The 26,350-nt window shown below is 35.8% G+C and overlaps 2 non-coding genes across 2 annotated transcripts; both read left to right on the forward strand.

The window, feature by feature from the left end:
- Window positions 1-268: 268 nt before the first annotated feature.
- Trnap-ugg lies at window positions 269-340 on the forward strand. The gene has a single exon. It is a non-coding gene; the product is annotated as a tRNA-Pro (tRNA).
- Window positions 341-890: 550 nt separating this feature from the next.
- On the forward strand, window positions 891-962 carry Trnap-agg. Its single transcript has one exon. It is a non-coding gene; the product is annotated as a tRNA-Pro (tRNA).
- The last annotated feature ends 25,388 nt before the right edge of the window (window positions 963-26,350 follow it).

Genomic DNA, 26,350 nt, shown 5'->3' on the forward strand with positions numbered 1-26,350 from the left:
ACGAGCTTTATTGGCACAATAAATTACAAGTGCCATATTTATTTTATTTTTCATAATTTTATGATCGATAACAATACCTCAAATCTATGTTAGCACCTAAATCCACAACCTATTGAGGTAAGATTATTGAAACGATGTTTCGTAAACAAATCGATACACGCATTTACGTATTTACTTTTATTTCTCGATACCTACCTGAGTAATCGAGTACCAATTAAACCAAGTAATCAATTGATTGTGGTTTAACATTTCAACACAGTTATTTATCGGCTCGTTGGTCTAGGGGTATGATTCTCGCTTTGGGTGCGAGAGGTCCCGGGTTCAAATCCCGGACGAGCCCAACTTTTTATGTGCAAAACTTGTATAAAAGTATGATGTATGATGAAATTGATGAATGATGACGTTGTGTTTTTTGAACTAAGATTTAAACAGCGTTTTTTTAGCGTTAGCGTCAAGTAAGAACGCGTTTGAAAATTAAATATATGACAAGCGATTGGTAGTTAAAGAGTTGAAATTGACCATATAGGATTTATTAAAATACGGTTGTGGTTTGGGGTTTGGGGCCAGTTGAGCACACAGCACAAGTCCAGCATCGGCTTTATTTTGTTTTGTCGGCTAAACAGGTGCCGTATTCATGTCAGTAGCGAAACGATATAAGTACCTACCTAATTCGCAATACATTGCTAGTAAACTAGTTATTTGATCATCATGTATTAAGTATACAAAATCACTGTGCTTTTGATAACGCTGACTTGGCATACTGTATAACGTATAACCTTACATTTGATTGCGTGCCTTTCACTGATGATGATGTAATGAGAATGAGTAGCGTTTCGCTCGACACATGACTTTAGTGAAAGTAACATCTAAATTCGAATCATCAAGCAGCTGGCTCGTTGGTCTAGGGGTATGATTTTCGCTTAGGGTGCGAGAGGTCCCGGGTTCAAATCCCGGACGAGCCCAATTTTTTTAGGAGAGGTACTCATATTTTGATAATTCAAAATATTGTCATGGCTGACTTATATTGGATTTGTCTACAGGACTGAATTTGCTTTTTGAGTTTCTCCATGTATACCTACTTCATTCTTACAGAATTCCATATGAAAATACAGTGAGATCCGTTCCGCTGACTGACTTTCAGTGATCTAGGGGCACTTGCACCAACATATTAAATCTAGATTTAGTGTTATACTCGATTTAGCGTCAAATTTTATGTGGACTGACGTTTCTTAAATCGAGATTTGACACTAAGCCTCACTTGCACAAACATATTAAATCTAGATTTCGTGTTAAATCTCGATTTAGTGTCAAATTTTATATGAATTGACGTTTCTTAAATCGAGATTTGACACTAAATCTAGATTTAAATGTTTGTGCAAGTGGCCCTAAATATAGATTAAATATGTTTCTGCAAGCAGCCCCTAGAGCGCTAGGTTTAGGAATTTACACGATATTGTTTACTACCTACTTCTTTATTAGACACCAAAAACAGCACATACAGATTTTAAAATACCCAGAAACTTTAGCAACCATACCAACATAGAGTACAGACTGTTAAAACCCCATTTTTGAACGATAGTACGTAGTTAAAACAGAACGACAAGAAGATTTCAAATCAGCGACGCGACGCGGCGAGGCGGGACGGTGGACAAACGAGGTTGGCTGAGGACGTGTCAATTTGTCCATGTCAACTTCGATGCCGAGAGGGGGGTTCGACAGGGGGCGCGGGGAGAGTCGGGGGCGGGGGCGTCCGACGAATAACAAGTGACGACCGTACACAAATGAAAATAAAATATACAAACAACCCGAGTCCGCGTTGTTCTACGTATTCAGAATGACCCACCGAGTCACCCCCTTTCAGGTTACTATACTTACCACTTTTGTAACACTCTGTATATGTAAACGGCGAGATCTTACAAATTGCCTGCGACATATACTTGGTGTCATATGAGACCCCGTTAATAGATTAATTTAGACAAGAGCCTACATATTCGACAAAAACGCTAGGAACTCGTGTAAGTACGAATAAATTGACACCAAAGAGCTGCATATAGCAATTTCAGCATTGCTGAAATTGCTGAAATCTAAGAAAGCTTCTCGGCTTGTACGCCACTGCACCGTAGAGTCAGGGACAAAGAAACCTGATCCGTCATACGTAGCGTCACTCTGTCACTCAAGTGACAAAGCTAGTCAGGTATCTTTGTCCTACAATGTACAAGACAGAACTGAAAACGTGGACGTTTTTTTTATTTGCTTGGGATTTACGGTTTCCTACTAATTGAAGAGTACTCACCACTGCATGCTGTCCCAAATTATCGACTGATAATAGAATATCATCTTTTTACAGCATGAAAATTGAAATATTTCCATAATATAAGGTAGTATTTGTTTTGAATTGTAGACCTTACGTACGGTGCGGCGCTCTTACAATAATATGTAGGTACCTACCCAAAATGTCCCTATCAATTTGTAGCTGTCAGTATCAACTTGCGTCTTGTCAGAAATAATAGCTTCGGAAAATAATACAGAAAGAAAATCCAATAATGAGGCCATAAACAAATACACTTTTCTACTCATATTTTTCTCTGGCGCTGGTAATTGCTTGTCAATTGTCTGAGAATAAATAACAAAGCTGTGACTTGCGTTATAGCTACAGTAATATTGTACCTAGGAGTGTTAATCAAGATAGTAGGTACCTACGTAGATTTACTCTGAATCTGCAATAAGCTACTTTTTTTAGGGTTCCGTAGCCAAAATGGCAAAAACGGAACCCTTATAGTTTCGTCATGTCCGTCTGTCCGTCTGTCCGTCTGTCCGTCTGTCCGTCTGTCACAGCCGATTTACTCGGAAACTATAAGTACTACAGTGATGAAATTTGATGGGAATATGTGTTGTATGAACCGCTACAAAAATATGACACTAAATAGTAAAAAAAAGAATTGGGGGTGGGGCCCCCCATACATGTAACTGAGGGATGAAATTTTTTTTTTCGATGTACATACCCGTGTGGGGTATCAATGGAAAGGTCTTTTAAAATGATATAAAGTTTTCTAAAAAACATTTTTCTTAAAGTGAACGGTTTTTGAGATATCAGCTCTCAAAGTCGTAAAAAGTATGTCCCCCCCCCCTCTATTTTTATAACTACGGGGTATAAAATTCTAAAAAAAATAGAGGTGATGCATGCTAATTAACTCTTTCAACGATTTTTGGTTTGATCAAAGTATCTCTTATAGTTTTTGAGATAGGTTGATTTAACTGTAATTTTGCTGCTACGGAACCCTTTGTGCGCGAGCCCGACTCGCACTTGGCCGGTTTTTTATCTTGTTATTCTGCGTGTAGAAAAATCAGCAGTTCTGATGCCAATTTCTCTATAGTGGGTTAGACCATAACCAGGGATTATTGCTTGACTTTAATATGGAGATGACGTATAATTGATCAACCTTTCCCTGGTTACGATCTAACCGACTATGGAGAAATTGGAACTTATAGAAACTATTTTCTTGCAACCGCCTCGCTCCACGCGTCAACGCGGCGATTACTAAGGCCTTGGTCTCCTATTTACGCCGTAGATCGCGTCCAGCGTCACGCCGTAGGCCGCGTCATAATGCTCACTATAGAAATGTACTGATGCGGTCTCTCTCACACGCCGACGTTGGCGCGTAGACATAATGAACATTGTGACGCGGCCTACGGCGGTGACACTTGACGCGACCTACGGAGTAAATAGGAGACCCGGGCCTCAGGTGTGGCCAGTGATTGACGCTAATGTGATGACGTCATCGTCACTGTGCCATGCCTACTTTGTACAGCAAAACATGTATCTACAGTTGGTACATAGTACTTAGTAATTACTGATTCTATGAAATAAGTAAGTACCTACATTAAAATTATCTCGTATTATAAGAGCGGTGGTAGCTCTGTCGGGTAAGCGCCCGCTTTTCACACCAGAGATGCGGGTTCAAATCCTGGCAATGACATGAAATGAAATGAAATGAAATCGTTTATTTTTTCGACGTAGAATATTAGAATTACTTGTCAAAAGTCATAATCTACCACCATTTCACAAAGGCCCCGTCATGGAGGAAAGAAATGGCGAAAGAAACTCCTCGAGCATCTTTTCAACTTTTTGCTTATAACTGTTAATACAATTTTACTTATATCTAGTTAATACAATTTTACTCAAGCATGTATAGTATACCAATAAGTTCTTTGAAATTTGAGTATTGTATTGTATACCATCGTTCATTCGGTGAAGGAAAACATCATGAGAAAACCTGCATATCTAGAATTGCCACAACTAGATTATGTGAACCCACCAACCCGCAGTGGAACAGCATGGTGGGAAATGGTCCAAGCTTAGGAAGGCGGTTTCGACCTAAAGGATATGCACAAAGGTTCCACTCGAGAGAGCCAGGTGCAGGTACTTACACCCCCACAGAGAATATAATAGAATAGAATATCTCGTATTGACAAAGCTACTAAATAAAGTCGTTTAACGTTTTGTAGTCTCGTCGTCGCTGCCATATTGTTTTTATAACAGTTATACTTTGGGATTGGACGATACGAGACAACGCACCAATGGGGCCTCACCCTTAACGGGAAATACCTGCATTGAAAATCGCAAAATAGAGAGAAACACCAGTGTTGGTTTAAGTATGCTGAAATATATTTATACTGGCTCTTATTGACCAAACTACAAAATAAAGGCAGGTAGTGGGAAACCCCTACATTGAAAATTTCCGTGAAATAGGCCGGCACGTGCTCGTAAAGGTAAGGGTTTTTTTTTTTAAAGCATGCGGATTTAATCACGCACGCGGGATTGACCCGCACGTTTCACACCCTGAAGTGTTATTTTTATACCACCATTTATTGTTGGACTAGGCCTAAACCCTTCCTTGATGCGTCTTGATGATGATGATGATGAACCATTTATAAGTGAACGGTAATTTATGGAATACGCACGCGGGACGCGGGGAAATAGCGTGCGATCCCGCATGCTTGATGAAATCCGCACGCTATTAAAAACACCCTAACCCGTGTAAAATTATTCGCGAGCACGTTTTGTTTTCCGCCCCGGCGTGCACTACAATATTTACAATGGCTAACAAACAGCATGCACCGGTGATAAATGAAAACTTTCCCCCCTGCGACAGCGACACCTGCCGGCGCGGAACGAAAACAAAATGCTGTTTGCACCCGTCTCATATCTTAGCGAGATGTACGGATTTAAGACCGGGAACTGTTGCCGAAGATTTTGGAAAATCTGAAGATGAATGTTTTATTGCAATGGTTATTTTGGCAAAATAGTATCATAATATGAGCAGGATTGAGTTTATGCTATTACCTACTAGCTTAATGACGCCGTCAGCAATATTGAAGTAGGTGCCTACATATTAACAACGCATCAAAACATTACCAAATAAAAACGTAATTATAATATTCAAATTTTCTATTCATTTGGTCTCAATATTTTGTAAGTGGAACTTTTTCATTGCTCGTGAGTGTAGTTATTATTCTGTGCCTTTACTTGTAATTTTAGTCATATATAGTTAGTTTTTGTCTGTGATTTTAGTTCTTCTAACTACCGTCCGTGGCGCTGTTAATTATTTCATACAAAATAACTCGATGAAATATACTTCACGTTCACGATGAAATATTCCTGCTAGGGGCTCAGCTCCTGGTCTAGCGGTGGCAAGAGGAGATTAGTCTCCGGGTCCCGCAGGAAGTAATCGTCGATCTCAGGATCACGACGTATTGTACTTTGTGTGACTTCACTACACATTTATTTCCTTCCCTGAAATAAATACTGGCTGGTTTTCAGCTCCGTATTTAATTTAGGTACTCTTCCTCGTTAGAATAAAGTTAGCATACATAAATATATAGTTTTTATGTTGTTAAAAAATTGTATATATTTGATGTAGGTAAGTAAGTAGTTTTTGGTATAAAGTTTCACTGAACTTATTATTTTTTACCATTTTATTCGATTTCAAAAGTAAAATATTATTAACAATAGATCTGAATACAACATACATCCGTACTGCAAATATTTATCCGCAAAATTACGTTTGCTTAGATTTATTATCAAAGGAAATATTCATTAGGGGTTAACAAAACAATACATAAATTGATGAAACCGCGATTCGATCCAAATCTGACAAACAATCGGCAATAATTTCCTTGATGAAGGCTTACCGCGACAGGCGGGTACAGGGCGACCAATGTAGCCACTCATTCTTGTAGGAGGCAGCACTGTCTATCCCGCTAATATTAGAGTTAAAGTTTCTGAGTGTTTGTATGTTTGTTACTTCTTCACGTCAAAACGGTCGATCCGATTTTAATGAAATTTGGTATGGAGTTAGCTGATACCCTGGATTAACATATAGGCTACTTTTTATCGCGGAATTCCCACGGGAAAACTTTTTAAGACGAAAAGCTTCGCAGCTTGCGGGAACAGCATCAATATCATATTTAAAAAAAACTATGAAAGTTTCACAAGTCATCGCTTTATGAAATGAACTACTGCCTAAGTTTAAAATAAGTAAAGTAACAAAATTAAAATAGAGAGGTAAAAAGAGTGTCTAGCTATGGGTCCACCACGTCAAACGGTACTTGAGCAGCCTGTATTGTGTATTTAGATATCGGCTGCGTATTCGTCAAACAAATGACTGGAATGGACAACATTTCAAAAAACTAAAGCTGCTATAAATCGAAAACCATTTCGAGATTTAGCTCTAAAGGACACAAAAAAAATGTTTTTGTATTTTTTGGATGTATCATTTTCGAGAAAATCATAAAATAGTAAAAAAGTGCTGATGACGTCATGCATTTTGTTTTTTTTTTTTTTTTTTAAAGGGTTTTGGCTTGGCCACTGGGCCTTTAAGCCATGTCTTTATTTTCACATTTCACAGCACAGTTGCACTTTCACTTCTTCACTATATTTTATTGAAGGTATTTTTAATATAATAGTATATAGCATTAAAGCACACTTTTAATTTTAGTAGCATAATGAGGCGGCGGGAGGGATTATCTTCATTTGTTATAAATTCACTCACTTCACTTGCAAAAACTAAACGTTCCATATTGTGGGTAGGGCATTCAAAAAACATATGTTCTAGCGTTCCAACAGCATTTTGACATGATAAACATGTGCTATCTTCTATAATGTTAAATCTTTTTAAATGCGATGGTGCTTTTGTGTGACCAAATCTCAGTCTATTCATTGTTGTGATAAAATCTCGACTGGCTATTTTCAAATCATTATACCAGGGCTTCGAAGGTAAGTCTTCTTGTATACTTCCATACCATTTTCCTTTCCCATTAATTTCTTGGTCTTTTTTCCAAAAATCTTTCCATAAACTGTACATGTCATTACTAATGCTATTATAACAATCAGTAAATGGTATATTTACAACTGTACTTATATCTAAAGAGTTTATACCCTCATAGGCTATTCTATCTGCTATTTCATTACCTGTGATCCCTCTATGAGAAGGAATCCACATAAATAATATGTTTATACCCATCAATTCATAGTTTTGTACATTATTTTAATTAAAAATAAAATATAATTAGTTTTAAAATGACATTTTGGGTTCCTCAAACTTTCCACCAAACTTAATGAGTCTGTTAATATTATGAAACACTTGTAATTATGTACAGAATTTATACGCTTCAGAGCTTCTAACACTGCAAAAGCCTCTGCCGTGAAAATGCTACAGTAATTATTGAGAACAAAGCTCTGAGAAAAGTTCAATTGTGGATCATATACAGCACTACGCACATGAGACCTTGTTTTACTTCCATCAGTATAAAGTTTATAATATTCTCTATTAAGATCTAGAAATTGTAAAAGTTCTGTATTATTATTCACTGTGACATCTATTATTTTAATTTTGAATAGAAGATTGCTATAGTTATTTAAATACATTGGCCATAAAGGCCTAATACATATATTTGAGTATTTACTTTTAATTTCCAGGAGAATCTGAGACAAATTGGGGCTTCTGTTGCATAACAAATCATCACCTGAGGTCATAGGTGTTTGATGGACAATTGAATTAGGTAAGATTTTTTTAATTATCTGTTGATTATTGGATGATACAAGTTTTAATGAAAATCTTTCAGCTAATAAAAGCCTTCGTATATTAAGAGGCATTACCATGGCTTCAATTTCCATTGCACGAATAGGAGTTGAGCACATAGCACCTAAAATAATTCTCAAAGCTCTGTTCTGAATAATATCTAACTTATTTACATGAGTACTATTTATATAAGCAAAGCAGCTGTAATCAAAATGACTTCTGACTATAGCTTTATATAGTACGGTCAGTGTCTTTGGGTCTGCACCCCAAGATACACCAGCTAAACATCTAAGAATATTTAAGCCTTTAAGGGCATTTTGAATTATATACATAATGTGTTGTTTGAATGTCAATTTATTATCTATGATAACACCTAAAAACTTGTGACAGCTAGCTGTTGAGATCTCTACATCATTGTACATAACTGCATCATTGTTGGAGTCCTTACTAAATATTACTACTTTACTTTTATTAGGATTTATTTTAAGTTTCAATCTACCGCTATAATAATGATGTAATTGTGTTAAGGCACTATTTAAATTATGTATTGCTACATCCACATTAACATTCATACTGTATAATACAAGATCATCTGCAAATTGCAGTATATTTACAAACTTATTATTTACATATTTACATATCTCACTCGTATATAAATTATACAACAATGGCGATAAAGTTGCACCTTGCATTGTGCCTTTAGAGGCAGTTTTTGGCCCATATAAGTTATTATTATGCTTTACATATAAAACTCTATCAATCAAAAAATTATAAATCCATTTACATAGGATACCGGGAATACCCAGCCCTGATAACACTTTTACAAGTATACTTGGTTGGACATTGTCAAATGCACCTTGTACATCTAGGAAAGCACACACAGCACTAACTTTATTATGTTTTGCATTTTCCAGATCTGAGATAAGGGAGACGAAACTGTCAGCACAACTTCTGCCTTTTCTGAAGCCATATTGAACATTGGGAATCAAGCCATTTGACTCAACAAACCAATCAAGACGAGTTTTAATCATATTTTCAAATATTTTACCTAAACATGAAGAGAGAGAAATGGGTCTATATGAATTTGGATCTTCTGGAGGCTTATCTTGTTTTAAAACAGGAATAACACATTGAGTCTTCCAAGATTGTGGGATTATTTGATTCACCCAAAGACTATTAAGTATATTTAAAAATAATTTCTGCACTGAAGTATCTAATTTTTTTATAAGAATATAAGGAAAATCATCTAATCCAGGTGATGTATTCTTTCGCGAGTTCAAACTATTTTCAAATTCGTGGAAAGTAAATTTTTGTATAAGAAAACTTGATTTAATGTCTGAATTATGAAGATCAAAATAGGTATTTAATTCATGAATTTGTAAGCCGGTTTCTGTTAACTTATCAAAAAATCCATCAATGAATTCGTCTGAATAAAATTTATTGGAAGCTTTTCTATGTTTAAACATTTTAATGTAATTCCATATTTTACTTATTGGTGTAGTTCTATTAAAACTGTTACATAGTCTACTCCATCCATTTTTCTTTTCTTCTGATATTGTTCTTTTTTTAATAGCATTTAATCTTTAATATTTTACAAAATTTCCTATTGTAGGATTACTTCTATAATACTTTAAAGCTTCATAAGAGTCTGTAACACTTTTTTCACATCTATCATTCCACCAAGGAGCTGGTAGTTTACTTTTGTATGAGCTAGGTTTTGTAAATTTCCTAATGCATTCTTCTTTAAGAGAGTTTAACTTGTTACAAAAATATTCATAAGTTTCTAAAGGATTATCACTATTAATGGTAAAATTTGTAAAAAAGGACTTAGAAAGTTCGTGGTATTTTTGCCAGTTTGCTTTACTGTACATAAATTTATCTATTGGAGGATTTATTTGATATCTATCAATTGATAGTGCAATAGTAATGATCACAGGAAAGTGGTAGCTACCCATATTGTCATCGTGAACAATCCAATCACACAAGGGTGCAATGGCTGAGCTGGTAAAAGTGACATCTATAGCCGATGGGTTTCGATTAGGATAATTAATAGTAGTAAAATTACCATTGTTAAGGATACATAAATCCAATTCATCTATAACATTGTATAATTGTTGTCCTCGTCCTTTAGTGGATAAGCACCCAAAAGCAATATGGTGAGCATTAAAATCACCTGATACTAAAATAGGTTTAGGCAGATATCTAATTAAATTACGTAATTTATTAATTCTAATATGACTACTTGTAGGTGGACAATATACACATAATAGAGTTAGTTCTCCACATCCTGTAGAAATTGATATAGCTATTGTTTGAATATCTTCGTAAAAGACAGTGTTAATTAATTTGTATTTGAAATAAGGACGAATTAAGATGGCAACACCACCATGCTCATTTTTTGCATTTTTAAAATGAAGATTGTAACCGGGTATAGAAATATGTTGGTTCTCCTTAAACCATGTTTCATTTAAAAGGCAAATATCAAGATTTTTTTCCTGTAGAAATTTTATAAGTAACGGCTTTTTATTATTTAAACTTTGAATATTAAATTGAGCTATTTTGAGTTGTGTTATGTTCAAGTTATTATCCATATTAGGTTAGGTTTTTAAATAATAATTCTTTGATAAATGACGTAGTTATAGGATTATCGTCGCTCTTATTACCCAGTTGTATTAGGGTGCTCACTATGACGTTAACTAGGTCATCATTGTTGATTAGCTGCGTCTTTAAGTCAACAGCCTTAGGCGAAAAGTCTTGTGAGACAGGTTCGTTACCTTTTTGTTTATTTTTATTTACATTGTTAGATACACTTTGTACAGACTTGTTTACATTCTTATTATTAAACTTATTACTATTTACATTTTGAGTTTTATTTACAGCTGGTAGAGGTGGGAAGTTTACTTCAAGTTCTAGTTGTTTACTGGCAGCAGCGCTAGCATATGTGATTTTGCTCTTTTTTTCCATAATCTTTTTTAATTTAATTGGGCATGACTTTGAAATAGCCAAATGAGGCCCGCTGCAATTACAGCAGCGAACCTCATCCGGTGTGCTGCATTCTTTGTAATGGTGCTCACCAGCACAGCAGCTGCAGCGCTGCTTGCCATTGCACACCTTTGCCGAATGATTGAACTTAAAGCACCTAAAACATTGTTGTAGTGGTGGTACGTAATCGAAGACTCTATATGAAAATAGGTCATATTGGACATTGTCTGGAAGAGAGTTTGACAGAAAGGTCAAACTGACTGTTTGCAGTGGGACCCTTTCTTGCCCTACTTTTTTCGTGAATCGTCTTATAGCAATGATCTCACTTGTGCTTGAGAGCTTGTTGTACAGCTCTTTGTTGGAGATGTTAGTTGGTACAAACCGAATTATTCCAGTTTTCTCAATCTGAGCCGCTGGAATATAAGCCCTTAATTGGTGTTTAGCCAGGAATGTAGCGTTGGTAATGAAGTTATTCGCATTGTTGGATTGTTTGAAAACAGCCGCAATTTTGTTAGCGTTAACTCTGTGAATGCCAATTACCCCCTTAATGTCCGTCGTGAATATATGGTTCAAATATATTGGACTTTTATTTCCCAATTTGTCCTTTTTATCCGCACTTTCAACAAACACTTTGAACTCAACGTTTGTAGAATTGTCTGGATATAGTCTTACATAGTTTTGTTTTAAAAATGGACTGTACGAATTATTGTCTACATCCTCACCGCCGCCGCTACTCTCCGCAGGTCTCTTTTTTTTATTTACACTGGCACTACTCGGGTCCCCTTCATTTCCATCCATTTTATATACATTTATTCACAATATTCACAGTTAATTTACAATATTTATAGTAAAATTTAAATTTTTGAAAATAAAATTTAAAATAGGCGCCCTTTCTCTTTCCCGCCAAAAAAGAAAGTCTCATGCATTTTGATGATCAAAGCCTATAGATTTAAAAACAGAGTAACTGTCACTTTCATTTTTGATTGAATTTGACGTTTTATCGTGACGTTGTTGTTTATTTGGGTCATTTTCATTAATTCTGTTCTGACACTTTCTGACTATTTTTTTATTTATTATTAACAGATGACCTCTATATAATATGTCCCAGAGCATGCCACCGCCTACACAGCTGAAACAATGCTTCTGCTTATTTTTTTACATGATAAGTACCTACTTTCCATCATCAGAAATATCAATGTCATTTGAAAATGACCCATTTGTTGGTTGGCATGTAAACAAAGTTTAAATGTCACTTGTCAGTGTCATTTATGTTTTTTTTCGAGACTCAGGCAATAGACAAAAATAAAAATTGAGCCTAATATGTGACTTCACTTCCGGTTTTAAAATAATAAACTTTAAAGTTAAAAATAACATGCAAAAATTTATGTATATACAAAATAAAAAAATACGGGTCCACTAATTTTCTATAATCTTTCCGAATAGCTAATAAAAATATAGGGTAAAGAAAATGAAATGTTGTCCATTATCCGTTCATTCAACAATTTAGTTTATTCACAAAATTCAGAATTATCCAATTTATATATTTTGCCCTCGTTGATATAATTTTCAATTTATATATTTAATGAATTGTGGAACCTGAGGAATCGACAATAGTCTTCAACGTGCACGCCAATTTCCTTATTTCTCATAGAAGTTAAATTCTTGAACAAACTTAGCTCTTCAAAACTCGCAAAACTAATTTTCTTGTTAAAACTTTTCAACAGAACCTAAGTAATTGCCAAATTAATATACATTATTATACTAGACCTACTAAGTAGGTATATACGAATTTGGAATGTTTTTCACGCTAATTTTATTAATAAGTATTTATAATACTTGGATTCGGTGCTATAATATTATATTACTAGACTATACCTAATAGGTTCATGGAATGTGCGCAACATCTGGCAAAGCTATTATAACATAGGTTCGACATACAAGCAACCGATAGAAGCCGATATACATACCTACATACTATACAGGGTAATAATTTGTCACTGAACTATCTGTCGGTGAATAAAACCCGAGATACTGAGCAATTTTTGGGATTAACTGTGAAAATGCGTATTAAAAACAAAGATTGTACAACCGCCCCCGTAATAGAGTGAATCCATAACGTTTGCAAAAATAAATAAAACTTAATAGAGTACACTTAGTAGATAGAATAACTTCTAGTATATAAGTACTTATATACCTATTTCTAAAACAGCTCTAGATCTGCACTAGGGTTTGTCACGGTTAGGCCGGAAAGGAATAGCCAGTCAAATTAATCTCGGTCAGGAGTTGATATTTATGTCACTCTGGGAGTTTCATGCGCCCCATATTTCTAATGACTCTTATGATTTATTCAGTTTAACTTTTAGTAAAAGAGTAAAGTTATTCATTAACTTTGCCTGTCCCGAACTGGTTTAGTTTTCGTATCAAAACCTCGTTAAACTTTGGTGAACTTATAATATATTTTCAACGTTGAATTTTCCTATAATGCATATAAATAAAACTTCGTTAAGTTATGTCTGATCCGATTTAAAGTCGCTCAGCGTGCTCAGAGAGCTATGCTTGGGGTTTCTCTGATGGATCGTATCAGAAATGAGGTTATCCGTCAGAGGACTAAGGTTACCGACATAGCTGTCAAAATATGCAAGCTGAAGTGGCAGTGGGCTGGTCATATCTGCCGAAGAACCGATAACCGTTGGGGTAGACGAGTTCTCGACTGGAGACCACGAACAGGCAAACGCAGCGTGGGACGCCCTCCTGCCCGCTGGACTGACGACCTTAGGCGGGTGGCAGGTAGTGGTTGGATGAGGAAGGCCGAGGACCGAGGCGTTGTGGCGCTCCTTGGGAGAGGCCTATGTCCAGCAGTGGATGATTATTGGCTGATGATGATTATGTCTGTATAATATATCTGTGGTTTGATAATCAGAATCTGGGGAAGTGATATATTTTAAAAGTTAATAAAGTAATGTGTATGTAGAGTGTCGCCACTGCAACATAACCTACTGGGTGGTCATCTAGTGGTGCAGGAGGGTTATTCTGGCTTTACAAAAACCATTATACGATTAATGCCAGCACAGCAACACTCCCAAACTTAAGTCTTCATAAGCTAAAGTGACCCTCTAGTATCTACGGTGAGTAAACGTCCCACTCTGCGGGTGTAGAGCTAGAATAACGCTTCAGCACTAAGCGTTTTGTAAAATTCTGCTATTTCTCTCAGCTAACATGACACCCTAGTACCGTAGTACCTACCTACCATGTAGATTCATCTATTTGAAAGTTTTTCTCGGTTTAGTTTTTGTAGCCTTACTCATTATTATGACATTGTATTATTTTTAAAAGTGATAAATAAGTAGGTAAGGATACCTGAATATTATAATCGCAAATCGCAATGCATACTCAAGTAAATACCTTTATTCTTTAAAATATAATTTTTCAATAATTGTAGTTAAGGTAGAGAGTCCATATTTCGCGGTATTCAAAATGGCGTCCTTATTTCGAGTTAAATTTATTTTCATGATTATTACTTATTTTAATAGGTTTGGATACTCTAAAATTACATTTAATCGTTCATTATCTTTAACTGAAACTACTTGATGTAGTAAATATGTTTAAAATTGCCTAAAATTACTAAAAACTCATGTAATGTGCCGTGAGGGCGACGCCGCCATGTTTTTCATACAAACGCGACCCGGCTTACGTAAGGCCAGCCATATTTAATAATTGTGTTTTTTAATATTTATACGACGTTCAACTTTGTAAATAGTTTATATTTAGTTTATTATATTCTTATACTTACATTAAATTTAAATTTTAACTCTTTTTAAACTAATTTAACCCCTTTAAACTCAAAAACAAAATACCTCGGTATAAGGGCCTGATTTTTATACGCTGTTCCTTACTCCGAGGTACCCTCGGTATAAGGAAAAATACTATGTCATGATTTTTAGCTTATAACTTTACAAATAATAACATTTGAAGTAGGTAGGTATATGCTTGATTACATAATAATAATGATGAACGTGACAAGCTTAAATAACCTAATTCGGCGGTACAAAATATCCTCTAAGAATCTTAATATGACACGATAATTGTTGACGCAAAAAACATGGTTACCTAGAAAACCTTAACTTAGTATGTATATTTGAAATGATAAAAAACAGTGTTATTTTATCGCTATTAACGTAAGTGATACATATTTTTACCAATATTTTATGTATGATTTGAGTAACATATCTATGTTGTTTCTAAATCGATAATTTGATAACTCGAAATATGGATTATTAAAATACTTGCTGAACCCCTAATATGGAGTATGACATTTTACATAGGTAGGTACCTCGGAAATCGGAATATGACTACATCACACCTTCGCAGTGTCATCCGATGCCGTCATCAAACCATAAAATCAAGATGAATTAGCGACTTTCTTCCTAAATATAAAAGGGGTGTGGATAGATATGCCTGACTTTACGAAACTACTACTAGATACTACCTACTTATTACTCTTTATAAAAGAAGAAAGAAAGAAATTTGTAGACGTAAAACTTTATTTGGGTGAATAAAATAACACACACGACGATTGAGTTTTTATAACACTTATATACACAATTGCCTAATTTCATTTCTGTATTTTATTTCCATTATCCTTCTACTTCGAGGTCTGATGGCCGTTGTAATATTGTTATCCCAGAATTCCCAGATAAATGAATATCCTGTATACTGCATTTCATGTTTGGTTTATGGGTCTGGTTGATTTTTTCATTTTCTTGTTGTTGTCACTGAAAAATAAAGTAAGTAGGTAAATTGTATGGATAGTTGACAGAATTAAGCTTATCCTTATAAGTTGGTACCCATTTTCACAAAACTTAGTGAGCTTAGAAACGAAAACGCTAGAAAAAACCTAGGTTAGTAACTAAACTGATGCCAAATTACTGATAAAAACATAAAAATATTTCCATTTTACGTAATGTTTCCATTTTGTGTGCGAATTATTTTAGGAAATTCCTAAAATAATTCGCACACAAGCTTACCTTATCGATTTTCCAATTGTATATTGCAAATAAAAACATAATAATTTAATAAAAGATGTTTGTTTTCTAATGTAAATACTTAACAAAAATACTTTCAAAGAATAGCGGCAAACTTTTCGGCGGAAAATTGAACATGGCGCCGGCGCGCCTCCAGTCCAGCGCGCATGCGCCATAGAGATGTACCTAGTGCAATGTTCCTTGCTTCCGACCTATGCTTGAATGAAAAAATAATCGATGCTGGATCGATTCCTGGGTAGATACTTTTATTATAATCATATTCGTTTATGGTAAATACATTAGGTACTCATCGGAAATTAGTACTGATAAGGTATTTGGCTTTTGTAAGTATTCGATACTTTTCCTCATCCCTTACACATCTACTTTTATTACGTATCATCAACTTTTAAACATTTAAGTAAGAACATAAAATATCGTGGAAAATTTTTAGACCTTACTTAGATAAAAACTATAGTAAAAAATGTTTAAATCATTCGAGTTCAATAATCGATTATATTCGATTACTGTCACTATTTCATCAATTTACCCCATCTCTACTCTATTTTTTTTAATCGCTTGGAAAAGTCCATAGAACATCATAGAAGCATTATGAATATTTTTTCTGGCCAATGTTACCAGTTGCAATAATTAATTATGAAAATGTTACATAAATAATAGAAATTATCACGAAAACCAATATAAATGGAGAGTATTTAATTCTTTTCATTATTTTCAACTACTATTTAGAATAATTAAATTTATTTGGAGTACTTTAAGGTTAAAAAAGTATATCGATATTTTCGATTGTAATTTCCTTATGTTCATGGCCACACTCATGGAGCCACTGACAGGACTAACTCGGAATATGGAACAGGCTACCTCGGTATATGGAAGAAACCATAATCCTACCTCGGTATTAGGGCAAATCGACATGTGTAATAAATTATATTTTTTTAAGTATAATTAATGTGTTATCAATGAATCTGTGTTAAGAAATATAAAATTTAACGTATATTCTTACAGAAGACAATATTTCACATCAATATTGATGGTTACAAATGCTTATTTTTCTTACTTACTTTCAAATGTTGTGATTTACCTCGGAATAAGGACGCGATACCTTATTTGCTTAAAAAATTACACATTCATTAAATCAAATTAAATATTTTTTCGCGAAATAGATTACGACGAGACACGTCCGACCTTTGGAATAAATTATGAAGATACTTGACAGAAAGTTCAAGGAATTTTTAGAAATCTTCATAAATTAACAAAGAAATGCTCGATAAATATGTAGTAACTATATAAACATTTAGTGTACATATTCCCGAATACATATAATGGCCTCACTATACGTCCGCGGATGCGTCCGGAGATGCATCCGGAGATGACCTCCGCGGACGTGTAGAAGGGGTGATTTGGGCATCTGTTGTAGGTGGTTCTACCTTTTTTGGCATAAGATTTATTTGCCTAATCTCGTATTGCATAGTAACGTTTGGTCAAAGTCTCGTTACGCCGAAAATCGTATGGCATAAATCTCGTTTAGTAAAAAGTTATTTCGCATAACATTGTTTAGCCTAATAATGGTATGGCCAAATCTTGAATAGCCTAATTATGCTATGGCATAGGTTTATTAGGTTTATACAAAGTAATAATATTTGTTTGGCTTTAACTTTGACGGAGCGTCTCCCTACATAGCGCAAACTGGTGCCTTGTATTGTTTCCGCTGTTTGGAAAACGCTCCGCTCCGCTTCGCTGCGCTCCGCTTTGGTTTTGATGAACATGTGCACCTAACACGCTCCTCCTCGCTTTGCTCGTCGTCGCACCTATTTTTAGGTTTCGATCTTATGGGGTTTGTAATAATTATATTGGTCGTTAACTTTCGATTTTTTGATCATACAATATCGTGATTTTCGGGATGTAGGAGAAAAATACCACAATTTGTACATTTACTACATACTTACTATATTATTTATTAAGATAACATTACGAGAAACAAGATTATACATAGGTATAGACGAACATAAATTTGAGCAAACGAAACTTAGGTGTTTAAAGATTGTGCCTAAAGAGTTTTAGACGAAACGAGCCTTATGCCACATAAGTCTTGGCAAAGTGATGGTTCGGCCAAAAAAGTTTAGACGATACGAGTTATGCGAAATGAGTTTTGGTCAATAAAGATTATGCGAGATGAGCGGAACCCGTTGTAGGTATTTGACGTCTGCAGACGCATTTGCCACCGATCCGCTTGTTGTCGGTTTTTCTGGCACAGATCAAAGGGTTCAAGCGCGAGCGTCCGGCATCGTGCCCACACGTCCGCGGACGACTCAGACAGAGAATCGTATTCTTTTCCACTTCTTCTTGATAACTCGACTGCGATGCAAACTCAAGTAGTAGTCAAAAGTACTAAACACATAAATAGCTGCAACGGCTGCCGTTTCGATGTCCATGTTTACGAGTAGCCTCTGCCGATATTCAACTCAGACTGACCGATCAACAGACGTGTGGTCGCTTGCAGAGATTCGTCAGCAGATGCATCCGCGTACGTCTCCCGACGAATCCGCGGACGTGTAGTGGGGCCATAAACAGTATATGTATTTACGTAGAACAAAGAAACTGTCAATAGCTGGTACAGTGCGACAAACTTATCTGTTCCGGTGAGAACGAACTAAATTGATCCATATCTCATTACTTACTAATGAATATTATATTGTTAAAGATTAGATGGGTTTATTAACACCGCAAGAGCGAATTAACAATACGAGCAAACTTAAAATCTTATAGAATTAAGAAATATTAGACATTTATGTGAGCTGTCACCGGAACAGATAAGTTTGTGGCGCTGTATGTACCTATAAAAAATACAAGAATCGTGCCGTTCAGGTGCCAGGTTCTGTTGGATTCATTACGAATGTTATAAAGCTTTCTATAAGCTCCAGGAGTAAAGCACCAGGTAACAAAGAGCGTCTATAAATACACAACCTTGTAGACAAGGACTACCTTTAATCGAATACGTACAATAAGTATACAATACACTAATGAGTCAGATTAATCATTCAGCACGCTTCAGGACAGCTATTAAGAACTCATCTCAATACAGAAGTTAAATAAGTACACACGTATTTCACAAAATGAAAATGTAATTACTTCACAATCACATGCTCGAGGTTATAGGTGTAAGAATTATGATTATGACAACATAATTATCACTTGTAGGTATACATGGATTTTGTGCATCGTTAGATTATATTGATACCTATATTTGGTTTCATAATTGATAACTGTAAGATTTGAAATTAGTAAGAATTTTACTAGACCTCGTAGCCTAGCACAGGGCGCAAGACGTGACAAAAGTTCTTCATCGCGCTCGCACTCGATGCTAAAGTTGATTCAGTTCAATAAGGGGGTAGTAATTCATATTCATATTACTATAAGTACCTAGACTATAGTATGCAGAAGCTTTGAAGGCTGTGTTATGAAGGCGTGGCGTGTTGATTCAGCGCTAGTATCAATATTTGTAGGCGACCGAATACACACTTCAAGCAAACATCGTTTCCATAACACGACATGACTCAACTATGCTACGACCACAGACCAGATGGTGCTATAGACAGCGCTTTGGCAGAGATAGTATGCATTCGATAATATTAAGGGCCTGTTTCACAATGTCTGAATAATGGCAACATGTGGTATAAAAAACATGCTGTCACTGTCTTCAACATAATTACAGACAGTGACAGCACATCTTTTTATCGCACTGTTAGGCATTATCCAGACGTCTTGAAACAGGCCCTACATGTAATATCCGGTCAGAATCACTGGTATTCTACAGGGTGCAACAGAAATTTTGTAATTGTTAGTGAACTTCGCCTGAATATGCGTTGTCTTTCAAGTTATATCGTCTGTGGCTATGAATTTAGTCGTAGGTCTGTGGCAATGGCAATGACTCATGTATGATGCTTGCGCTTACGTAGTATTTATCTACCCTAACCTTAACCTCTGTAGGAATTCCACGTAAAAGTGGGTCAGTGTTGGTAGGAAACTGAGAAATATATACTCGCGTTCATCATAAATAGTAGAGTAATTTCAAACTGTATTTTATTTTTAATTAAAACCTGGTAATGCATAGCAACAGCTTTAATAATCTTGAGAGTTTCCTGTACAGAATATTTATCAATTTAATGCCAGTATCCCTGTAAGATTAACCATCAGGGTATGGAAGATTGGCTATTAAAGTTAAGACGTCAGCTGTGCTGGAGGGTAATCGGGTCGAATCAAGGTGCTAAGCTTAGGGTAACGAGACAGAAATTGGGTTAAGCGCCGGTTTAAATTGCTCTCGAAGGTCTGAGGGTCTCATTTAACTAATTACTCATGTAAGCTAGGCTGTACGTATGCGTGTGTGACGTCACAGGGATGCTTTACATTACGCCCAGCCGTACAATTCTCGCCTCTATATTTATATACATAAATAACAATACTGAATAAGACCTGCGTGCGTAGCGATCATGCAAAAAAACCCTATAGTAAAAAGTTATATGACCACCAATGTTTCTATAAGGAACCAATAATTTTTTGGCAATCTGCCAAAATTCTTGAGCTAAAGTTGATTGAATGACCCCCTCGGTCACGGCCTTTCGGCTAACTGTACTGCACCACCATTGCAACACCCTGTATAAGTAAATATTCTCTTCTTATTTCGAGGAAGTAAACTTGGATAAGTAAGTACTTACCAAAACTTTACTAACTTCCCGTAGTTGGCTCGCTCGTGGGTCGGTTTGCATAGAACACTCCTTTTCCCCTTTTTGTTGAAAGTCAAAGACCGAACAATCATTTACTTCATTCTGATTTAATATTCGTTCCGTCTTTTAATATAAAAAAAAACTGTTTTATCTAAAAACTTTGGTTGGCTGAATTAATTATCTGCTGCTGAAGAAGTACAAAAAAATATATTAAATAATGTGGTTATTTTATCAATATGGTTAAATTACAGAAAAAATAGTTGACTGTTGTAAAATGTATTTACTTACTTCTATACAGACAGTCCACCAAGAGTAAATTTATTTGTTGAGTTTTGAATGTGCTCGCAATTAAGTGAACGCTTTCACAAAAATACGCCGTTTTGTTTAGTTCCCCTTAAAATGGGAGATTTTTAACCATAGACAACAACCGATTATAGATGGCGCTAGTAAAACTTCATACTCAACAGCACTGCATTTTTTTTTTAGCCGGCATGTATACCAGACTGTTCAGCCAGTACAAAAACCCAATGGATGTGAATTCAACTATACTATAGTGCCACAATCTTATCTGTTCCGGTGACGGCGTCGCTGTGATGGAATCCAGTGATGCCATCGATTAAATTTTGCCTATTTGTGGTTTAAACGACAAAGCATTTCTGCTATTGCCTATTTTATAATTAGGTACATTCATAAGAATAGATAAATCAAAATATTGGGTCGATAGTAAATGAAAGAGAGTATATCAAACGTTTTGTTGTATGGAAAATTTTGTTGTATGGAAAATTTTGTACACGGCGAACAGAAATAAAATAAGCTCTAATTATGTTCTGATATAGGAGATTAAATCTAGATTACAATGGTATAGGTATATCAGATCTGTGGGTCGTGGAAATACCGAGATAGACAGCCTTAAAAAACCTATTAATTATTATTTATTAATTTATGAACACTTTATTTTACATTTTCTAAAGTAACAAGAAATAAGAGCATAAAATTAAAAGAAATTCAGACAATGTACAAAGGCTAATTGCCAAAAAGCTATTTCTTCCAGCCATCCCTTGATAGGTTGGGAGAAGATGTCATTAGTCATCAGTATTTCGTCTAAAATCGCTGCAGGTGGGCGAAATTCTTATTGGTATACTGCCTAAGATTTGTGACATGTCACCTGTAATCAAAGAAAAATAAAGATTATATACTTTTCATTATGACCCATCCCGTCCTCACTGCTGGGGCACGGGATGGGGTGAAAATATTAATAAAATTACATGTGAGTATATGGGTAAAATTATTCGTCATATTTAGCAACACTAACCTGTAGCCGCTGGAAATCGTTCTTCCAATTTTTCAAACGTAATTAAAGGCGCCTGAAAACGTTATTCTTCCTGCATAAAAGCCAATATATCTAGTATTACATTTCTTGCATCACATATTACCGTTTTTGGCATTATTTTCACGCAGAAAATCACAAAACAAATTAAATAACGTAGCGTCAGTCTCTTCGCAGAAATTGACAACTCAAATAACGCACAGAGTATGAAATGACGTTTGACAATGACGTCTCGTTAGTTGCATATTTTGACCACCGGAACAGATAAGATTGTGGCACTATAAGCGATAACTAGCTGTCATATTATGCATAATATGACGTGTTAACTAGTGGTCATAAAGGACGTCTTCTGTTTCCTCAGAAGAATGCTGCTCATAAAAAACGACAGGCCGGATGCCATCTATCGGACGATTTGGGAACTTATAAACTCTCAACGAAAATCTCCCATTGCATGAGCGTCGCGTTTCCGATAACTTCGTGGGAAATAATCCTTAACTGTGTTTATGACACGAGAATCATCATAGTTTGTGTGGAATAAAATCCAATAAGCGTCGCGCCCGAGCCTGGCCCGCGTATTAAATGTTCCACACAGTATCAATATAGATTAATTACACTAATAGATTGGCAGAGTGCCTATGACCACAGCAAAGAGCGTACATATGATACGCTCACGCACGATGTATATAGGAAGATAATTATACATATTATATATATGTTGATATTATATATGTGAAACGGGGTGTCTCCCACATGTAGAAGCTGAAAGAGTTATCAGGCAACTGGACGTTTTTAATCATGAAGATCATGACGCATGATGTCCTATGACATTTCCAATGTGCTGAAATAAATCTCACCTTACACAAAATAAAGACGATTGTTAAACAAGACATGACTATTAAATGAAAATCCAAAATTTTCCTCTCGAATATTCAAAGAACATAAAACAAAATTTGGTCAGAGCTCAGCGACCCTCTCTCAGCTTTACAATACCATATTGGCATCACCTGTACAGTGTGCGATGTATGTATATGTGCCACGAATAGGCGGGGTCGGTCGCACGCCACCATTTGTGCCAGGCTGATAAAATTTGCATGTGCTGCCCGGTGTCGTATCAGCTAATATGTATGCGAGGCTGCAGCAATTATTGTTTCGGTAAGTTTGCAAGGGGTCACTCTATCTATATGACGAAAGCTAATTTTCGGAGCGCTGCTGCGCGAGCCACGACTCTATCTCGTTGTAATAAACGTGCCGATTGCACGACAGCTCTCGTTAGTTTTTCATCAGTAATAGAGTAACCCTCCTGCGCTATGACACCACGCTGCCGCTATAAGGCTTTCTCCAAACTGTTGCTGCATTATTGTATATCATGGAATTCATGGACATAGTTTTCGGAGGCTTCTTGGGAGAGGTATATGGCCAGAAGTTGATAGTGCAGGAATGTTAGCAAACGATGATGCAAACAAACAATGATGACCGAAAAAAAAAACTTTTTTTCATTTTTTTTTTTTTTTAAATCTTTATTTATTTAATTGGGACTTTGTTCAACAAAAGAACATGTCAGTCCCATCATCCCATTTTTTCATTTTAAAATACGAAAGTCAGTGTGATCAGTGTGTCCTACTACCGGTTATGACCTATGGGGCTGAAACGTGGACACTTACAGTAGGACTGGTTCACAAACTGAAGGTCACTCAGCGAGCTTGGACTCTGTGAAAGATCGCGTCCGCAACGAAGTAATCCGACAGAGAACGAAAGTCAGCGACATAGCTCACCGAGTTAGTAAGTAAGCTAAAGTGGCAGTGGGCTGGTCACATCTGTCGAAGAACCCATAACCGATGGTCGCCATGGCCGAAATCGGTCGGATCCATCATCATCATCAACCGATTGAGAAACGTGTTCTGGAGTGGAGGCCGCGACTAGGCAAACGTAGTGTGGGACGCCCTCTGGCTAGATGGGGTAACGGTGGCTGGTTATGATTGGATGCGGAAAGCTATAGATCGCATCCAGTGGCGTACTTTGGGAGAGGCCTACGTCCAGCAGTGGACTGCTATAGGCCGATAATGATGATGATTTCAAAATACGTACATGATAGCTTTTCCCAATTTGGAGTTAAGTTGAGTTTCTTTTGAAGTGATGTTAATAAATTAATATTATTATGAATAAATAGATCACGTGAATTAGGTAAGTAATAAATGTTTTTGCCAACAAATCTATAGGTATAGATGCATTTCGGTCGTCATAAAGCATTTTATATTTTATGATGAATATTTCATGTGGGATTCGCGTTTCTGATTGGTAAAATGGTAACCACTACAGTGACATGAAGAATTAATGTCTCGTATATTGCCGTATCCTTTATTCATGCAGTTCAGATTGTCAATTAAATTTTAAACGAATCGTGCATTTTAACGAGTGTGTGAAATCCTATTTGCATATTTACTTACACATAAATGTGTCAGTTTATTTGCGCTGAAAATACTTCTTTAAGTAGTTTTTTTATCATTTCAACTAGATTATTGTTGAATATCCTCTAATACTAGTACAATAAGGGATAAATATCGATTATACTCGTACCATTTTTGTCACTCATCGTAGGTAGGTAGGTTAGGTAGGTAATTAATTAATAATGGGATCCATACCGGGCCGCATATTTCACTTCGAACTCCCAGTCCATGCCGTAACTACCTTGTTAGTTGAAGAGAGTAAATAATATATGTCATTACAGTTCTTTTAAAGATTCACTTAAGTACCTTAATTGCAAAAAGTTTTAACAATCACACGCAAATGACTGAAAAAGTTTTCCTTTGAAATGATAAGCTCCTCTCTGCTATTCTTACAAAGTTTAATGAAATAAGATTTAAACAGACCCAGATACATTGGGAATACGTTCTTGAAATTACTTCACTTACTTACTTAATTTACCATACTTGTTTTTTTACAATTGTCGATTTGCCAAATAATAGACTTGATAATATAAAAAAGGCTTTATTTACTTCCTCTGTCTCCTCGTCACATGCGACCTTGAATCTTCAACCATAGAACACGGCGGACTCGGGTGTCTTCAGTCTTCAACTCACCAAACTTTTTATCTGACTTGGTGATAAAAACTTGTGCCAAAAAACTTTCAAATTAAAATGAAAACGAGTTCTCGGCCTCTCCGTAAATTGTAAATCTTTACGAACAATTTACTGCCGAAAAGTTTCTTACCTACTTCCAAAAGGGGTACATAAATAAAGAGTCCATGACAAAAAACCCCGTATTTTTTTATAATTAACATTCGTAAGTAAAAGATAATCGTGTTCCAAGTCAATGAGAAGGAAAAATGTATAAAAGCGTTCTCCTGTCCTACACAGTAATTTAATAACGAAAGGAAAGCTTAGCAAACATTTTAATAAAGAATCATTTTAACTTGGTGCACAGGCGAGGGAAACGAAAATATTTACATCTAAAAGGAACGGAAAGAATTCAGAGAACAGTGGAGCCTCCGCGAGCGCCAGGATAAGGATGTCGGGGATTCTTCACGACAGATTATTCAGAAGTCTTTGTGCAACACTCCTTATTTTCACTTTTCACCACTCTAACTAGACTTTAGTATGTAAAATTAGCTTTGCACTTTGGTGTGAAATAAACGCAGGAATGAATACAAACATCATACCGAGTTTATTACTTTAAAATCGAAGAATGACATCATCCGTTTACTTACACAATGTGAATCGATTATTCAAATGAACCCTTGTATTGAAATAAACCAACAAAGCATAGAAAGAGTCACAAAAGCGCGAAATTTAGGTCTCGTTTTAGATAGTGAACTTCGCTATGTTGAACATATTATTAACAATATAATAAGGAGCGCTTTTTTCAGACTTAAAGTTTTGTACCGTATTAGATGTTATCTAACAGAAAGGGTTCGTATTTTGCTAACAGAATCGCTTGTTTTGTCACTGTTCAACTTCTGTGATGTGGTGTATGGGCCGAGATTGTTTGCTAAAACTGAACGTGCGATACAACGTGTACAAAACGCATGTGCGCGCTTTTGCTTTGATATTCCAAGGCGATCTCATGTGTCACCATTTTTGAACCAAAAAGGTATTTTAAAGATGTCAGCACGCAGGAAATTGCACCTCGCATGTTTGTTTCAACGAGTTGTACAAAGTAGGAGACCGAAATACCTATATACAAAATTTGTTTGGGCAAGGGATC

Source organism: Plutella xylostella, chromosome 4 (genome assembly GCF_932276165.1).
Source record: "Plutella xylostella chromosome 4, ilPluXylo3.1, whole genome shotgun sequence".
Taxonomy (NCBI): Eukaryota; Metazoa; Arthropoda; class Insecta; order Lepidoptera; family Plutellidae; genus Plutella; species Plutella xylostella.